The sequence below is a fragment of the Triturus cristatus genome, chromosome 1_2, assembly GCF_964204655.1.
Source record: "Triturus cristatus chromosome 1_2, aTriCri1.1, whole genome shotgun sequence".
NCBI lineage: Eukaryota > Metazoa > Chordata > Amphibia > Caudata > Salamandridae > Triturus > Triturus cristatus.
Genome location: NC_140580.1, coordinates 918536854 through 918554926, shown reverse-complemented (window position 1 = coordinate 918554926; position 18073 = coordinate 918536854). Strand labels below are relative to the sequence as shown.

General features: G+C 47.2%; 1 protein-coding gene across 2 annotated transcripts in view; it reads right to left on the bottom strand.

The window, feature by feature from the left end:
• The window catches only part of H6PD (hexose-6-phosphate dehydrogenase/glucose 1-dehydrogenase), a 115366-nt gene extending 98103 nt beyond the window's left edge, over positions 1 to 17263 (bottom strand). The window contains exon 1 of one of the 2 annotated variants that reach the window (XM_085609745.1): positions 17130 to 17263. The gene's annotated coding sequence lies outside the window, so the exon portion shown is untranslated. The remainder of the gene's footprint in view (positions 1 to 17129) is intronic. The other variant, XM_085609746.1, reaches the window with a different exon arrangement.
• Positions 17264 to 18073: the final 810 nt, after the last annotated feature.

The window sequence follows — 18073 nt, the reverse complement described above, 5'->3', positions numbered from 1 at the left end:
ACTTAATATCTGCGCAGTGTTTGGTACTGTATCCGGATATGCCATTAACTGGGATAAATCCATACTATACATACTGCATGGTTGCGCCCTGCGTTTTTAAAAGGCTGCAAGGTCCAGATAATCACGGATAGCTTCAAGTACCTTGGCATACATGTAACATCAGATCCAGATAATTTTATAACACTTAACTTACAGCCCCCTCTGCAACGGCTGAAGCGTGTCATCAAGCATTGGAAAGCGCTACCACTCACCCTACTGGGTAGAGCGGCTCTTTTTAAGATGATGGCCCTGCCCAGATTCTTATATGCCCTACATAACACACCATATCCAGTTCCTGACTCAAACTTTAAGGCTGTAAATTCGGATGTCACCGCTCTCCTATGGGATAGCAAACCGGCAAGAGTTGCAGTGAATAAGCTAGTGCGAAGCTGGTAGGACGGTGGGATAGCCCTACCTGACATCAAAGTGTATTATTGAGATTCTCAACTCACAGTCATCAACCAATGGCTTCATGTACCAGACCCAGCGTATCGCCTGGACAAACTGGCCCTGGGGTAAGGAGGCGTTAATAGAGCACTATACAACAAACGAAAGGCCCGCGACCTCATAGGCCCAACGGCACACTCAATCCATATATTTTTTTTAAAGTGTTATTTGTTTTGTGTTATATATATGGTACATGCTATCTATATTTGTCACAAAGGTAACTTGCACTTTACGTGAAATCACTTGAACCACACCTCGATCCATAGATAATCATTGCGTCAAACTGATTCAAGGTTTCACCCATTCACTAAAACTCATCCCAGGGCCTCATGTTATTTGTTTTAACAACCGCTATACACTGTCCAAGGAATTTTGACAAAACTTAATGTGCATTCTCGTCTATTATTTTTTCACATTATTATATCCGGCTAGTAAATGGTCCAACGCCAGCGGTCACATCTTCATCCAAGTCCGACTGCAAAGCTTTTTAGCCAAACAGACTTTGCACGTTCGTATTTTTGAGTTCACACTACACTGCTAAATATAAAAGTCCCAAAATGCGCAGGCAGCTAAAATACCGGGAGTGCCTGAAGGTGTTGTGCAAGATACTGCGCCAACAAGCAGCTAAGAACATGCTGAACGGTTTAAACATTGTGGTTATGTTCAGCTGTTCTTTTTAAAGGGACAATGAAGTACTTGACTGCTAATATGCTACTGCCAAAATTCTGTCCCAATAAAAGTCCCTGAAAAGACAGAAATTGCACCCATGTCTGTAAGAAGTAATGTTATTTTTATTGGAGTTACCAGGTGACTTCATGCCACCCGCACACCTCTTTTTCAGCCCAGCAATTTAATTTAATAAAGCTGGGTATGTAGCCTAATAAGCCCCGGCCTGGTTCTGTGCAGCGCAGTGGATTTGTGAGCAGGGCGGAGCGAGATGCTGACACAACCTCATAGAAGCACACCGTTGGTTAACCACACAACACACCCAGAGGAAGGCTCCGCCGCCTGCACTCGCAGCAAAATGAAGTATGTTAACACGGAACACAACTATAATCGTGATGATGTATCAAGTGCACACACAGCATCAAGCACACACGGAAGCATCAATGAGCTGGGTAACAATAATATACAGCCACACACAACAAGGACACACAGAGCACTGCTGAAGCACACACTGTAAGGAAACCTGGATAAAAACATACAATCTTAATCAGTGACACATAACCTCCATGTGATGCACATAGTCTAAATTAAACACATACAGTCTCAGCAAAAGACACCCACAGCTAAACAGACATGCGCGCACACACAGGCACACTCACATGCTCACGCGCAATCCAACACATACATGCTGGACCTATCAAACCAACACACACATTACATTTTACAAACACATACACAATCGGACGTTGTCAAGCAGACATTGCATCAAACACAAACACACACACTACAGGACTTAAATAAAACACACACACACACGTAGGTAGCTTCATGCAGACGCTCACTCCAGACTTCATACAAGCACAGCCTCCATCTGACTAATATTTCACAAGTTTCACTTACACAAACACACACACACACATTTAAACTCACATTCTGAATGAAGCACAGGCCCCCCCAGATGCCATCACACACAAGATGTGTTGCTACTTCACATTTTCATGCTATCCAAACACCACCCTGCTGCGTTGCAATGGCCAGGATGCCCCTGTTGGGAAATGTTAGACTCAACCAGGAATGTTCCCTCTGTCAGCACCAGGTAGCATCCTTAGCAAGAAACTGTATATTCCAGAATAAAGAAAGGATTTGTAGTTAATAACACCTACATTTCATGTGCATTATCCACAACTCAGCCAAGGAGAGTGCTTCCTCTTCAGGACAAGAGTGGCGCGTCTGTCTGGTGTTAGGTTGTGTGATTGTGAGTGCATGTGGGAGGGAGACTAGATGGGTGGGGCTTTTTCTTAAAATAATAAGCATGCTTTTTTTTCAGCATAGTTACATTTTTAGCATTTATTAGAGGCATTGACATGTGCAAGGTTCCTCTGTTTCATAGTGTAATTTGTGGATTCTGTCCTGTTTTTGTCTTCATGAAAGAGTTATATGTGGTTGTTTGCAGAGAGGGCACAGCCAGACAAAGAGTGTTACTCTTGGCTTCAGTGCTTGGCTAAGTGTCGGGTCCAGATGTAAGTTGGTCTCTGGGGTCTCAGGTAAGTCTACCCTCTGGTGCAGTTTGACCCAAAGTATGAGTTTTAGATAATCTGTCCAAGGCCCGGCAAGAAGACGTAGGCCAAAGGCGTGGTCAGTCTTATAACCAATATTGTCTTGGTCACCCACATGTCCTTGCAATGCAGACAGCCAGAGTCAGCCATGAAACCTGGCTAGGACACCATGCTCACGTTCAGTCTACGCACGATCACTAGACCTAGTCGACGTTAAGGCAGCGTTCTTCAGGGCATTATAAGCATCTCTCTCAGAATGAGTTACCATTAGAGTACTCAGTGGTATTGTCTGTTCAGGCTGGATGGCCTACACCGTAGGTTGGGCTCCATTCTCGTCCAGCGCCTTAACAAAGGTATTGAGACCAAGTGACACTTTTGAGGAACAGCTGGCAGTGTTGGAGCCATGAGACCCGTACTTACAAATCAACCATCTCCACAGACTTGCCTCTCCCACCGAAAGATTCTGACTCCACTGGTACCTTATTTCACATTATGGCCATTGTTGAAGGTCAGGTAGACCAGAAGGTTTTCAGGATGCCAGCGAATCCCAGAATTCAGAGAGAATAACGCTCTGTCAAAGAGCCGGGTTCCAAGGCTTTTGTAAAAGCTCTCACCAAGAGCATTGTACGTAGGTTTAAGGGCTATTGATTTTAAAGGATTTGAACCTGAAAATCTGTGCCCTCCTAGACAAGATTTCCCTCAGCCTGGAATGGGCAGCATGTAGAAAGAGGACAATCTGTAAGAGGGAGTTAATGGCAAAGCATTTACGAATAAAAGCAGAAATGACCACAGAGTGTTCGATTCATAATAATTAGAAGTAAAGAAAAATCCTATGCTCCATAACTGGGAACCTATAAAGGACAGATATTAGGGTAGAAGCATGACTTGGGTGCCCTTTCTTCTGAGTGCCCTGGCTGGGTGCCCAAAGGGTAGAACTGGCAGTTGTTAGTCACTGATGAGCCGTGGTTTGTGTAACTCTCCAGGTAATGTCAATCTGAGACCCCATATCAGCCTGTCACTGCACTAGACTAAATATTCCTATGCCGCCCTCAGTGCTATCCATGAGCCATGTGTAGCTGGGTAATGCTACACCACCTCACCCACATTCTTCAAGCAGAGCACTTTATAGTCATGTGAGGCAATCATGCCAGTCACCCTCCCTTTAGCTCAACTTCAAAGTCCTGCCCAATGATACGAGGCAAGCCTATGTTGTGATGTCATAGCGCGTGCTCTGAAGCCCCACGTGTGCGCTCAATTGTGCTGTATAAATAGTTACAGTAAGTCTGCATTGTATATATGACTTTCAAAGTCAGTACGTGCACTCCAGTAGTCAGCAGCGACACAGGGACATGCGTACAGCGCCACTAGCAGTAGAAGTGGAAGCCGTGCATAGAGAGCATTTTTCCTAATGCCAGGCATGATAGTAACCCTGTACATCTGCATTTTGAGAGGACAGTAAGTTACTTTGCTGCACAGGGAACCTCCAAGTAGATTGTGCAATGGAAGTACTATGCAGCTTAAGCCATAACTTCTCTTACTCGTGAGCAATCCTGCTGCTGGGGGAACATTCTCATCAGGAAACATACCGATTTAGGGAAGCAAGAGGAAACCTATTTTTTATTATTTAATACTAATAGGAGGTGGCCTTTGAGGCGAGAGGGGGCCCTTGGGAAAGAACCCTAGTTCTACAGTGATAAAGCTGTCAGGCCAAACTCATACAATGTCCTTCGCAGACATCTTTGTCCCCTCATCAAAGCTCTTCCATCCATCTATCTATCCATCCATTCATTCATACATCCATCCATTTGAATGGGATTACTCTCCGTAGTCACCTCCAGGTTCTTTTGAGATTCAAAAGCCTGCGCTCATGCGATGCACATGTAAAGCACATGCCTGTCAAAAAGTGTCCTACAAGTTGTCACACAAGTGAATTGTCACACAAGTGCCCTTGAGGACAGCCTATGCTTCATGTTCACGGTTGGGCTACATGGTTGGTGGTAGGGTCTGTTACTATTTGCTGCTGATACAATGGCAGTGGGATATGCCAATTATTAACTCCTCAAAGTAAATCGACATACTTATCTGCTAATCTGCTTCACATAACACTGAATACTTTAAAAGAACTTTAAAGAATATGCATCCGTAAACTCTCTCCTGTGTTAACCCCTTCGCTGCTAGGCCTTTCCCCCCCCTGTGCTAAGCCTTTGTTGGACTATTTGGGGTAGTGCGCGCTTAGGCCCCTGTAACTTTTTGACCACATAAGGTATCCACGCCAAATGTGCGTCCTTTTCTTCCAACATCATGGGGATTCTAAAGGTACCCAGGGTTTGTGGATTCCCCTGGAAGGGTCCCAGAAATTAGCCAAAATACCGCAAAAATTTGTTTTTTTTTGTGAAAAATTGGATAAACGGGCTGCAAATGAAAGCGTCTGGGTTTTTCTCTGCAAATGGTATCAAAAAAGGGTTTGCGGGGCTGAAATCACCATTTCTCCAGTTTTTAGGGAATAATAGAATTTTGTCAGAAAACCAACATTTTTTACACAGTTTTGGCATTTTTCTGGGACATACCCTATTTTTGCTATTTTTTGTGCTTTCAACCTCCTTCCAGTTAATGGTAGAAATGGGTACAAAAGCAATAATGGATCCTGGAAAGCTATACACTTTTGAAAAGTAGACCAAATTCTGAATTCAGCAAGGGGTCATTTGTGTAGATCCATCAAGGTTTCTTTATAGAAACTACCAGTTAAATATAGGAAAAAATAAAAATTAGTTGAAAAAAGCAGCCTTTTGTGTCAACGTTTTCACCTGTAACTTCTTCTAATTACGACATTTCTTTGAAAGCAATGTAACGTTACATCCGCTGGACCTTCCTGGTTGTGGGGATATATAGGACTTGTAGGTTCACCAAGAGCCCAAGGAACCCAGAGTAAAAAACTGAGCAGCATTTTGTAATGGTTTTTTTATTATGTTCCGGGTATATAGCAATTATTGTGGGAAAATGTATACATGGAAAAATCGGTATGAAAGACACCTATGTATTTCTGAAATGGGAACAAATTACAGAGTTTAGAAACAGTGCATATTTGCACATTTTCGAAATTGGGAATACTCATACTAGCATGATTATTGGTCATTTTTCAAAATGACTTTTTTTTACACAATGTCTTTGATTTGGAAGGGAGAAATGCATCAAAAATCAATAGGTAATAACAGTTGCTTTACAAATCTGAACTACCCTAAGTCTCCCGATAAAAATGGTACCTCACTTGTGTGGATAGGCATAGTGCCCACGACAGGAAGTGGCTCAAAACCCAACGTGAACACACCACATTTTCACAATGAAAATTTACACATTTTTTGCGAAGAGTCTAGCTGTAGTTTTTGAACCCTAGCTCTGCCGGCACCTAGGGAAACCTAGCAAACCTATACATTTTTGAAAACTAGACACCCAGGGGAATCCAAGATGGGGTGACTTGACTGCCTCCCACCATGATCTGTTGCCCAGAATCCCTTGCAAACCTAAAAAATTGACCAAAAAAACACATTTTCCCCACATTTCTGTGGTGGAAAGTTCTGGAATCTGCGTGGATCCACAAATTTCCACCCACCCCGCGTTCCCCAAAGTCCTACAAGAAAAATGGTACCTCACTTGTGTGGGTAGGCATAGTGCCCACGACAGGAAGTGGCTCAAAACCCAACGTGAACACACCACATTTTCACAATGAAAATTTACACATTTTTTGCGAAGAGTCTAGCTGTAGTTTTTGAACCCTAGCTCTGCCGGCACCTAGGGAAACCTAGCAAACCTATACATTTTTGAAAACTAGACACCCAGGGGAATCCAAGATGGGGTGACTTGACTGCCTCCCACCATGATCTGTTGCCCAGAATCCCTTGCAAACCTAAACAATTGACCAAAAAAAACAAATTTCCCCCACATTTCTGTGGTGGAAAGTTCTGGAATCTGCGTGGATCCATAAATTTCCACCCACCCCGTGTTCCCCAAAGTCACTTTTTTCACACATTTTGGTGTGGGAAAGTTTTGGCATCACCGGGCTCACACAAATTTACCACCACCCAGCGTTCCCCCAGGTCTCCCGGTGAAAATGGTGCCTCACTTGTGTGGGAGGCCCAAGTACCCGCAGCAGGCAAGGGCCCAAAACGTAGTGAGGCGACATCAAAATGGCCTATCGCAAAACCACCTGGTTTTGCAAGGGGGGTCACTTGGGTTTTTGGCGGGTACTTGGGCCTCCCACACAAGTGAGGCACCATTTTTACCGGGAGACCTGGGGGAACGCTGGGTGGTGGTAAATTTGTGTGAGGCCGGTGATGCCACAACTTTCCCACACCAAAATGTGTGAAAAAAGTGATTTTTTCAGCTAAAATTGAGGTTTGCAGGAGATTCTGGGTAAGGAAACGTTGGGGGATCCACGCAAGCCATACCTCCCTGGAAGCCGCCGGGTGTCTAGTTTTCAGAAATGTATGGGTTTGGTAGGTTTCCCTAGATGGCCGCCGAGCACCGGGCCAAAAACCCAAGTGACCCCCCTTGCAAAACCAGGTGGTTTTGCGATAGGCCATTTTGATGTCGCCTCACTACGTTTTGGGCCCTTGCCTGTCGCGGGTACTTGGGTCTCCCACATAAGTGAGGCACCATTTTGACCGGGAGACCTCGGGGAACGCTGGGTGGTGGTAAATTTGTGTGAGCCCGGTGATGCCACAACTTTCCCACACCAAAATGTGTGAAAAAAGTGATTTTTTCAGCTAAAATTGAGGTTTGCAGGGGATTCTGGGTAAGGAAACGTTGGGGGATCCATGCAAGCCATACCTCCCTGGAAGCCGCCGGGTGTCTAGTTTTCAGAAATGTATGGGTTTGGTAGGTTTCCCTAGATGGCCGCCGAGCACGGACCAAAAACCCAGGTGACCCCCCTTGCAAAACCAGGTGGTTTTGAGAGAGGCAATTTTGATGCCGCCTCACTACGTTTTGGGCCCTTGCCTGTCGTTGGTACTTGAGCCTCCCACACAAGTGAGGCACCATTTTTACCGCTAGACCTAGGGGAACACTGGGTGGTGGGAAATTTGTGTGAGCCCATTGATGCCACAACTTTCCCACACAAAAATATGTGAAAAAAGTGTTTTTTTCAGCTAAAATTGAGGTTTGCAGGGGATTCTGGGTAAGGAAACGTTGGGGGATCCACGCAAGTCCCCGGGTGTCTAGTTTTCAGAAATGTGTGGGTTTGGTAGGTTTCCCTATGTGCCGGCTGCGCTAGGGCCCAAAATCCACAGGTAGGCATATTGCTAAAAACAACTCTGTGCCTAGTTGGCTTTCTGCCACCCGGGGGGGCATCGGGGGGGGGGAGGGGGTTGCCCCGATATGCCCCCAAGGGGGGCAGAAACACTGTAGCTATTTTTTGGGGGTTAGGGGCATTGGTATGCCCATTCTGGGCAGCCCCCACCCCTACACATAAAAAAGCCAGTGTACTCGTTGGCGTCTAGTGGGCTTTTTGCCCCCCAAGGGGGGCAGATTGAGGGCTACTGCCCCTATCTGCCCCCCCGGGGGGCAGAAGGTCCACCAGATGCCAGGGATTTTTTTGGGCAAATTTTAAATAGGGTGGGGGCTGTTCAAAATGGGCATGCCAATGCCCCCACCCTAATTAAAATTTGCCTAAAGAAATCCCTGGTGTCTAGTGGGCTTTTTGCCCCCCGGAGGGGCAGATTGGGGGCTAATGCCCCCATCTGCCCCCCGGGGGAGGCAGAAGGTCCACTAGGCGCTAGAGAGTTTTTTAGGTAAATTTTAATTAGGGTGGGGGTTGCCCAAAATGGGCATGCCAATGCCCCCACCCTAATTAAAATTTGCACCGAAAAATCCCTGGCATGGGGGCTACTGCCCCATCTGTCCCCCACGGGGGGCAGGAAGGCTGTAACTTTTGCAGGGAGGGGGTGGGGGCATGGGCATGTCAGTTTTGGGCAACACCCAACCTAATTAAAATTTGCCCCAAAATAATCCCTGGCGTCTAGTGGGCTTTTTACCCCCCCCCCCCCAACAGGGCAGAATGGGGGCTGATGCCCCAATCTGCCCCCCAGGGGAGGTAGAAAATCCACTAGACGCCAGGGAGTTTTTGTGGCAAATTTTAATTAGGGTTGGGGCTGCCCAAAACGGGCATGCCAATGTCCCCACCCTAATTACATTTTGCCCAAAAAAATCCCTGGCATCGAATGGGCTTTTTGCCCCCCGGGGGGGGGGCAGATTGGCGGCTACTGCCCCATCTGTCCCCCACGGGGGGCAGAAAGGCTGTCATTTTTGCAGGGAGGGGGTGGGGGCCTGAGCATGTCCGTTTTAGGCAACCCCCACCCTAATTCAAATTTGCCTCAAAATAATCCCTGGCGTCTAGTGGGCTTTTTGCCCCCCTGGCAGGGCAGATTGGGGGCTAACGCCCTTATCTGCCCCCAGGGGAGTCAGAAAGTCCACTAGACGCCAGGGAGTTTTTGGGGCAAATTTTAATTAGGGTGGGGGCTGCCCAAAACGGGTATGCCAATGCCCCCACCCTAATTAAAATTTGCCCCAAAAAATCCCTGGCGTCTAGTGGGTGTTTTGCCCCCCGGGGTGGCAGACTGGGGGCAACTGTCCCATCTGCCCCCCAGGGGGGCAGGAAGGCTGTAATTTTGGTGGGGGCATGGGCATGCCCTTTTTGGAACCCTCCACCCTAATACAAATTTGCCCCAAAAAAATCCCTGGCCTCTAGCGGACTTTTTGCTCCCCCCGGGGGGGGGCAGATTGGGGGTTACTGCCCCATCTGCCCCCCAGGGGGTAGGGAGGCTGTTATTTTCGAAGGGGAGGGGGTGGGGGCATGGGCATGCCCGTTTTGGGAGCCCCCACCCTAATTCAAATTTGCCCCCAAAAAATCCCTGGTGTCTTGTGGGCTTTTTGCCCCCCTGGCGGGGCAGATTGGCGGCTAATGGCCCCATCTGCCCCCCAGGGGGGCAGAAAGTCAACTAGACGCCAGGGAGTTTTTGGACAAATTTTAATTAGGGTGGGGGCTGCCCAAAACGGGCATGCCAATGCCCACACCCTAATTAAAATTTGCCAAAAAAATCCCTGGCGGCTAATGGGCTTTTTGCTCCTCCGAGGAGGGCAGATTGGGGGCTACTGCCCTCCAAAGGGTGCAGGAAGGCTGTTATTTTTGTGGGTGGGGGCATGGGCATGCCCGTTTTGGGAGCCCCCACCCTAATTCAAATTTGCCCCCCAAAAATCCCTGGTGTCTTGTGGGCTTTTTGCCCCCCCCCAGCGGGGCAGATTGGGGGCTAATGCCCCCATCTGCCCACCAGGGGGGGCAGAAAGTCCACAAGACGCCAGGGAGGTTTTTGGGCAAATTTTAATTAGGGTGGGGTTGCCCAAAACGGGCAGGCCAATGCCCCCACCCTAATTAAAATTTGCCTAAAATAGCCCTGGTGTCTACTGGGCTTTTTGCCCCCCCGGGAGGGGGCAGAAAGGCTGTCATTTTTGCGGAGGGTGGGTGGGGGCATGGGCATGCCCATATTGGGCAGCCCCCACCACAAATTACAAGAAAAAATAAATCCCTGCCGTATAGTGGGCTTTCTGCCCCCCGGGGGGGGGGCAGATTAGGGGCTACTGCCCCCAACTGCCCCCCAGGGGGGCAGAAAGGCTGTACATTATGCTGGGTGGGGGCATGGACATGCCCTTCATGGGCAGCCCCCACCCTAATAAATTGTGTGCGCCAAGTAAATATCCCTGGTGTCTAGTGGGCTTTTTGCCCCCCCGGGGGGGCAGATTGGGGGCTACTTTTTGCCCCCCCCCGGGGGGGGGGGCAAAAAGACAATTACACTCCAAATATTTCGGGGGAGCAAAAGTCCTTGCCTAAGGGGCCACTGGGGAGGGGTACCATTGGAAAGGGGAGATTCTCCCCTTTCCAATGATACCTCTCCCGTCTTTCTATGTGCCCGGGGGGCTGAGATAGCCCCCTGAGCACATACAAAGTGAAACTGAAATGAGCCTAAAGGCTCATTTCAGTTTCGGTTTCTGTGTAATGAAGACAGCGCGACGTGCGCGCTGATCTTCATTGCACAGAAACCAGGGAGGGGGCCTCAGGAGCTGGGGAAGCTCTTCCCCAGCTCCTAAGGTCAAAGGCATGAAATAGAAATCCCTCTGCTGTCTGCAGCAGAGGGATTTCGTGCCCCTGGCCTCATGACGGAATGGTTCCGTCATGAGCACAGGGGCACCGATGCTCATGACGGAACCATTCCGTCATGAGCATCGAAGGGGTTAAACATTAAAAATGATACTAGGACTTCATTGGGAGATGCTCTTCAAGGATGGTGAGCTGTAGCACTAGTCTTCTACAGGCCTCCCTTGTGAAGTATTTTTTAGATACATATTGTTCATACCGAATGCTGAGACATGGTTAGATAAATCCTTGTCGGCCTCAGATTCCTCCAAATTAGTTATATTTAAATTCATGTTTCGTGCTCGACATTTCATTTTTTAGTGTTCTCTGTAGGGCTGTCTGATTTATGACTGGGTATCCTGGTGCTCCATAAGGTAATCATTTAGTATGCTTTAAACGTTAATACAATATAATATGTAATGATAAATGTGTTGAAAATGCTTTGTTTTGGCCTTTCTGTCTCCAAACTTTTTTGGGAGGGGGGTGGGGAGAGAGAACCCCCCAAACTCCACTTGTAGTGGCTGCTCACTGCGCTTGCTTGCTACACATCATATGGGGGCAGGTCTCGCTTTTACTTTGTTCTTTCTGATTCACTACTTGGGTCTATTTGTGCTCTCTGTAACAATGTCTATGGGTACATATGACTGGGTGGGTAATCGGGTGCTCTTTAAGGTCATCGTCTACTATTTACTGTGCTTTGAAAGCTGATACAATTGAATATGTAATGAAAAATATGTTGTAAAATTCACCCTTTTGGTCTGTCTTTTCCCAAACTTTTCTTGGAGGGAGAACCTCCCCAAACCCCCTACTAGTGGTCGAGCTCGCTCGCTCACTTCGCGCCGGACAGGGGATGGTCTGGCAAAATTTGCAAGGGCTGCTTTCAGTTCCCAGTCCGGCCCTGATCATATAAGTGAGGCAATGAAGAACAAGAAGTCTGCTATCGTCAGGTGGCTTTCAGGGGGCCAAGCGCTTCTTTGGCAAGACTGATAGAAGCAGCTCAGCCATTCGAACAGAGTGCTGGTGTAGATGCTCCAAAGTGTGCTGCAGATGCGTCCAACTCGTAAGCACCACCAGGGACATCTTAAGGATTTTGGGGGCCCTGGGCCAAACATATTTTGGGGGCCCCTGTTCAGAACAACTTTGAATTTATGTTCCAATTTGAGCCCCTGTTTCCCACGCAGTTTCCGCTTCCTCAGCTGTGTTAGTAATCCAGTTTTCATCATAGGCATTAGCCTATATATTCCCGATGCAAACAGACGCGCGCAGCTGACAGTGGTAGGATTTAGTGTTTCCTGCCATGCTAAGATGTTTTTAATACTTTTTAAATTGTATATGTGTGGCTTAATTACTCTGTGCTTTTTAACAATTTCTCCTACCTACGCGCACTTGCACTTTACTTGATTCTGCTTGCCTACACCTCCTTAGCTCCTTCGATTCACATCTTGCTTTTCCTCCAGTCCTGGTCCGCCGCAGCTGGTACGCCGATTGTGCGGAGGGCTGGGGCTACTATCAGGCTCCACACTACTGCCCACTCAGTTTCCACTTCCTCAGCTTCGTTAGCGATCCAGTTTGCATCATTGGTATTAGCCTATATATTCCCGATGCAAACGGACGCGCGCAGCGGGCGCGCCGAATGCGCACCAAAGGCAAACCCGTCTGCGCCTGGAGGCGTTCCAGAGGCGTCCAGCACCGGCCATGCTGCCCAGTTCCCCTCCGGTGAGTTTCTTCCACTATATTACAATAGGGAAAAACTGCTTAGCCTTAGGCGGCTACCATTATGTCAGTGTACAGTGGCTGATCCACGCTTGGAGGTAGACTTTTGATGCAATAAGTGCAACTTGTCTCTCCTCCAGCCCAGGAAACTCACACCCAAGATCCTCCCACGCAACAATAAGTGTAAAAACAATATGAAAACAGAGGACTTAAAGGCCACCCTTTAAATTGTCGCTCTATGAAAAAGCATGAACCACACATTTATTGCCTACTTTTAGATGAACAGCCTGATCTTTTATTTCTCACTGAAACCTGGTTGTCCGAAGCCTCCAACCCTACTATCACCTCGGCCATCCCTACGGGTTATAAAATGCTTAGGAGGGGCCGGCTGAGTGGGAAGGATGTGGTGTCACCATAATTTACAATCAAAAACTAGACTGCTCTCCCATCCTGATGGAAAACACCGAGGGCGCAGAGTCCTTAGGCTTCCGCTGTACTTTATCCCCCCATCATAGCTTAGCTGGTTTTCTGATTTACATACCTCCCAGTGCCATTGGAAATTTTATTAGTACGCTTAATACAGCCACCACCTTCCTAGCCTTAAAATACAACAACTGCCTTATTCTGGGAGATTTCAATATACATATGGACAATGGAAAAGACCCTCAAACAATTTCCTTGTTGGAGACTCTGCAGGCCTGCAACATGTTTCCATCTATTTCTTCGGCCACCCATGAGAAGGGCCAAACCCTAGATCAAATCTTTCACAACTTTGACATATCAGTAAGCCTACCTCTTCCCATTATCTGTTCTGACCACCTCCTATTAAAATTTGTCATTCCCAACTCTGCCACAGCTCCTCGGGCTAACGCAGGGCAGAGGGTCCCTAATTACAGGACGTTCCATAAAATATCCATCCCGATGTTCACAGACACCCTCAGTCATTCCTCACCGGAGCTGTCTGGCTGCCCAGACTCGGACGCCCTCTCAATAGATTCATGGCTCCAAACCAAGATTGATGCAGCGGTACTGATTGTTTTGCGCTCCTCAAAGAGTTTGGCCCCACCAGCTCCATGATTTAACGATTCCCTCAGATCCAGAAAAAGAAATTGCAGAAAAATGGAACGGAAATGGCGTAAATCCTATCTACCCGAGGACAGGAAGGTGTATAAAGATAACTTAAAAGCTAATACATACTCGTGAAGGCAGCCAAGAAAAACTTCTTTCAAACCAAGATAAAAAATGCCCAAAATAAGAGTAAGGAAATCTTTAGCATAGTCAAATCCTTTACCGCCCCGAAAGTGGGCACAAAGGAAGGGCCATGCAAGGAAGAATGGTCTAAGCAAATAGCTCAAATCTTCCACAAAAAGATGTCCGTGATCCAAGAAGCCTTCACTAACATCTCAGAGGAAGAACTGACCTTCTACCTTAGTTCTAATAGCAAATTTCACCTCTTGGATCCTCCATCTTTACTAGCTTTTGCTGAGTTTCAGCTTGAAGAGTCACTGACCCTTCTCCAAAGCATTAAGTCTGGCTCTCCTACCGTCCCATGTCCAGCGAATATCCTGAACCTATTAGCTTCCACCATAAACCCCATGGTAAACCAGCTCTTTAGTGCTTCCCTCTCCTCAGGCAACATGCTGAAATTATGGAAGAATGCTAAGATTCTTCCACTGATAAAAAAAGGCAAACGCCAAACCGAAGGACCATGCCAACTACAGGCCAATCTCTCTTTTTCCTGCCCTCTCCAAAGTATTAGAGAAGCATGTAAACAAGGCCCTCCAAAACACATTGAAAATGGATAGCTCCTTCATGAGTCCCAATCCGGTTTTAGGGCTAACTACAGTACGGAATCATCTCTGCTGGAAGTGACTGAATTTCTCAAGGGTAAGCTGGACCAGGGAGGCAAGGACGTATTGATACTGCTCGATCTGTCGGCTGCCTTCGATACAGTCCCACATGAGAGGCTCCTGGAGAGACTTGCTAACATCGGCCTGGGGGGACTGCCTGAACATGGATGTCATCCTTCTTGGCAAATAGATCTCAGGACATCTGGCTCCCCCCTTTCCCTTCCCCAGTTCCGGCCATGAATGTAGGTGTCCCTCAGGGCTCCATTCTCAGTCCTATCCCTTTTATTATATATCTATCCCCCTTGCATTTCTGGTAGAGGAAGAGGGTACCAAAATTGTTTCCTATGCTGATGACACTCAGCTGATTTTTAAGTGTGAAAAAGGAACCGACTTTGACGGGGCAATGATTAGGTCTTGCCTCACAAAGGCTTTTAACTGGCTTAAGATCTATCAGCTGAAGTGCAATCCGGACAAAACTGAAGTTGTTTTCTTTGGTAATCCAGAAACACCGGACAGGAGCACTTGGTGGCCAAAAGATCTGCTGCCCCCACCCGCGGAAAAGGAGAAAGTCAAAAACGTACGAATTGTCATGGACAAGACACTCTCCGTACGCTTTCAAATCCAAAATCTAACTGGCGCTTGTTTGGCATACTCTGGATGCTAAAAAAATTCCTGCCACTGTTACCGCTTGAGAGCAGAAAGATCGCGGTGCAGGCTCTGGTGACATCAAAGCTTGACTATGTCAACAGCTTGTACTTAGGTCTTCCCAAATCCATTATCCAGCGCCTACAAGTAGTACAAAACGCGGCGGCCAGACCCATCCTGAGACCTAAACCCAGATCTAGTATGACACCTATTCTTAAGTCTCTACACTGGCTCCGCATAAAAGAACGGATCGACTTCAAAGCGATGACCATCTTCTTTAAAGCTTTCCATGGCTTAGAAGCCGGCGAGTTAATCGCTACACAACATCTAGACCCCTAAGATCTTCCAATGCCAACCTGGCCATCGTGCCTAAAATATGCCCTGCCCGCATTTGAGGCAGATCCCTCTGCTTTCTAGGCGCAAAATTGTGGAATAGCCTCTCTGAGACTAACCACAGACCTACTCTCTTTTAGGAAGAACATTTACACACGTTTTCCTCCTGCTGTCACGTGCCAGGACACTCTAGTCTGAGTAGCTGCGCTCTTTGATAAATACACTATTTCATTTCATTAGGTCCCTGACAATGCAAAGGAACACTCGTTCAAATTCTAAGGGCCTTTTATGCCGCCGGTGCGTCATGTTTTGTGACGCACCGGCTGCGTAAAAAAATGTGCCATGTTGCGCCCTATTTACAAAGTAACGCATCTAGGCAGATGCGTCACTTTGTAAACCCCTGCACCACATTATACCTGCGCCAGGTATAATGTATGCAGAGTGGGTATTGCCCCGCAAAAAGCCTCGCAGAAGTGGCGCATTGAAATCTATGTCAGTGTGCCACTTCTAGGACGCCATTGTGTCAATATCTTACACCTGCCTCAAAGCAGGTGTAAGACTGATGCAGGGCCTTTCACATGGGGCTTGCCCCATGTGAAAGGACACATTACTGGAGCTGCGTCTATTTTCAGACACACCCCAGCAATGCATCACTTGTGCGCCTACAAATACGTCAGAAATACTGCTGTATCTGTAACTCCTTGCGACATGATGCGTCATACAGTAAATATGACGCATCCATCATGTCGCAAGGAGGACGCGCTAAGAAGTGACGCATCCCTGTTTTCACACAGCGATGCATCACTTCTCATAAATAAGGCCCTAAATGTGTTTTCATTTAATACTCAGGGATAGTTATGTGTGTTTTCAATATTGTAACACAGCAGCAGCTCACCAATATTACTGCAAATAATCTCTGTGACGCCCTTGTTTTGATCTTAAAGAAAATTATTTTATGTATATTGCATGAAACATAAACACAACATTTCTCTGCAAAATGGATGTACTAGACTCTCACACATCAGGTACATAAAAATAAATTAAAGGAAAATAGTATTTAAAACAATTTGTTTAAGAAATATTCAAGGTCATTGGGACAAACTCTGGAAAACAGAGCTGACTCTGTCAGGGGGCCCCCTGAAAGGCTGGGGCCCTGGGCCAGAGCCCACTTTGCCCATGCATTAAAACGTCTCTGAGCACCACATCTTTTAAACACCCCATAACTATACCTGCAGCACTCTTCCCTACCTTCTAACACACATGCGCTCGTTTTTTTTTGTTTTACTCCAAATTGTTTCAATGTGGCTTAATAACCCGACTTGATAACTCCGAAACTGCTCAACATTCATTTTTGTTGCGCAACCCTGTCTCAAGGAAAGCTGCCCCTAAGCAATTTCTCGCTGAAGTGAAGCGATAGCCTCGAAATAAAGTTCCATCACTTTGCAGCACGTGACAAAAATGCAGGCCTAGAGGACACTCCTTGTACCACGTCCCATATCGCAAATACCGCTCCTACCACACTACAGCCACTTTACCTGCTGCACCTCAATCCTCATCCCCTGTATTTCATATTAGCACATGAATCTCTTTTCACAGACCCAGCTAAATACAAATCGCCTCATCTGAATTATCTGCTACATCCCACCTCACACTCTTAATCACTGCGCACCGCTATATTCACAATATCCCAGCAAGACTCACCGTCCCGAATTCCACAGTCCTTAAGGTCCAACTTCCCCTCTTACCCTGGTTCCTGACAGCCCTCTTGTCAGCTGGCAGACTTAAGAGCCAGCACGAGCTCCCTTTTCCGTATACGTCATAACAGGCCGTTCACGTGCTTCTCTATGGACGTCCTAAATACAAAGCCTTTGAGGTGCTTCATGTCCAGCGCTACAGCCTCACGTGGAGTCTGGATAGGGAGAGAGGCGGGGTTTAAACCGAGCACCTACTGGCAGATAAACAACCGACACGGTTCACGCAAAACATTGGCGAATCAGATGAAAGCCGAGTGGTTGCCTCATGGAAATAGAGAAGGGACAAGAGCGCAACCTAACGGAAATAGAGCCTGCATCAGTAGCTCCATGGAAACAACCAGAGTATGAGCTCCATGGAAGCAAGACATGAGACTCACCAGCCAAAGAGAAGAAAAGCATTGGCAAAGTCAACAAGTCTTGCTTATCGGAACTTTTTGCTTTGCCACCGATTTTTAGCGATACTGTGCAGCATGCCTTAAGAGGAAATCAAATAAAGGCCGATGACATAGCTGCAGCAGCAGTGCCATTGTGTAGGCGCACGCACCAAAAACAAGCATTTGCAAGGCCATTAGGTCTCGCCTATGAAAGATCTGTAGGCTTTGGTGCAGTGGAGTAGCATTGTGTGTTGCAGCAATGTGTGCCGTAGAGCGGCATTTTGAGGAGTGAATTTGAGTGATACTTGATGGAGCGGAGTAGCATTGATGGAGCGGAGTAGCATTGATGGAGCGGAGTAGCATTGTTGGAGCGGAGTAGCATTGTTGGAGTGGAGTAGCATTGAGTGGAGTGGCAGTGAGTGGCATTGAGTGGAGTGGCATGGCATTTAATGGAGTCCAGTGCTTTAAATGGGCTGGTTCTGTCTGTTACTGAGTGGGGGAGTGCCTGAACTTCTCA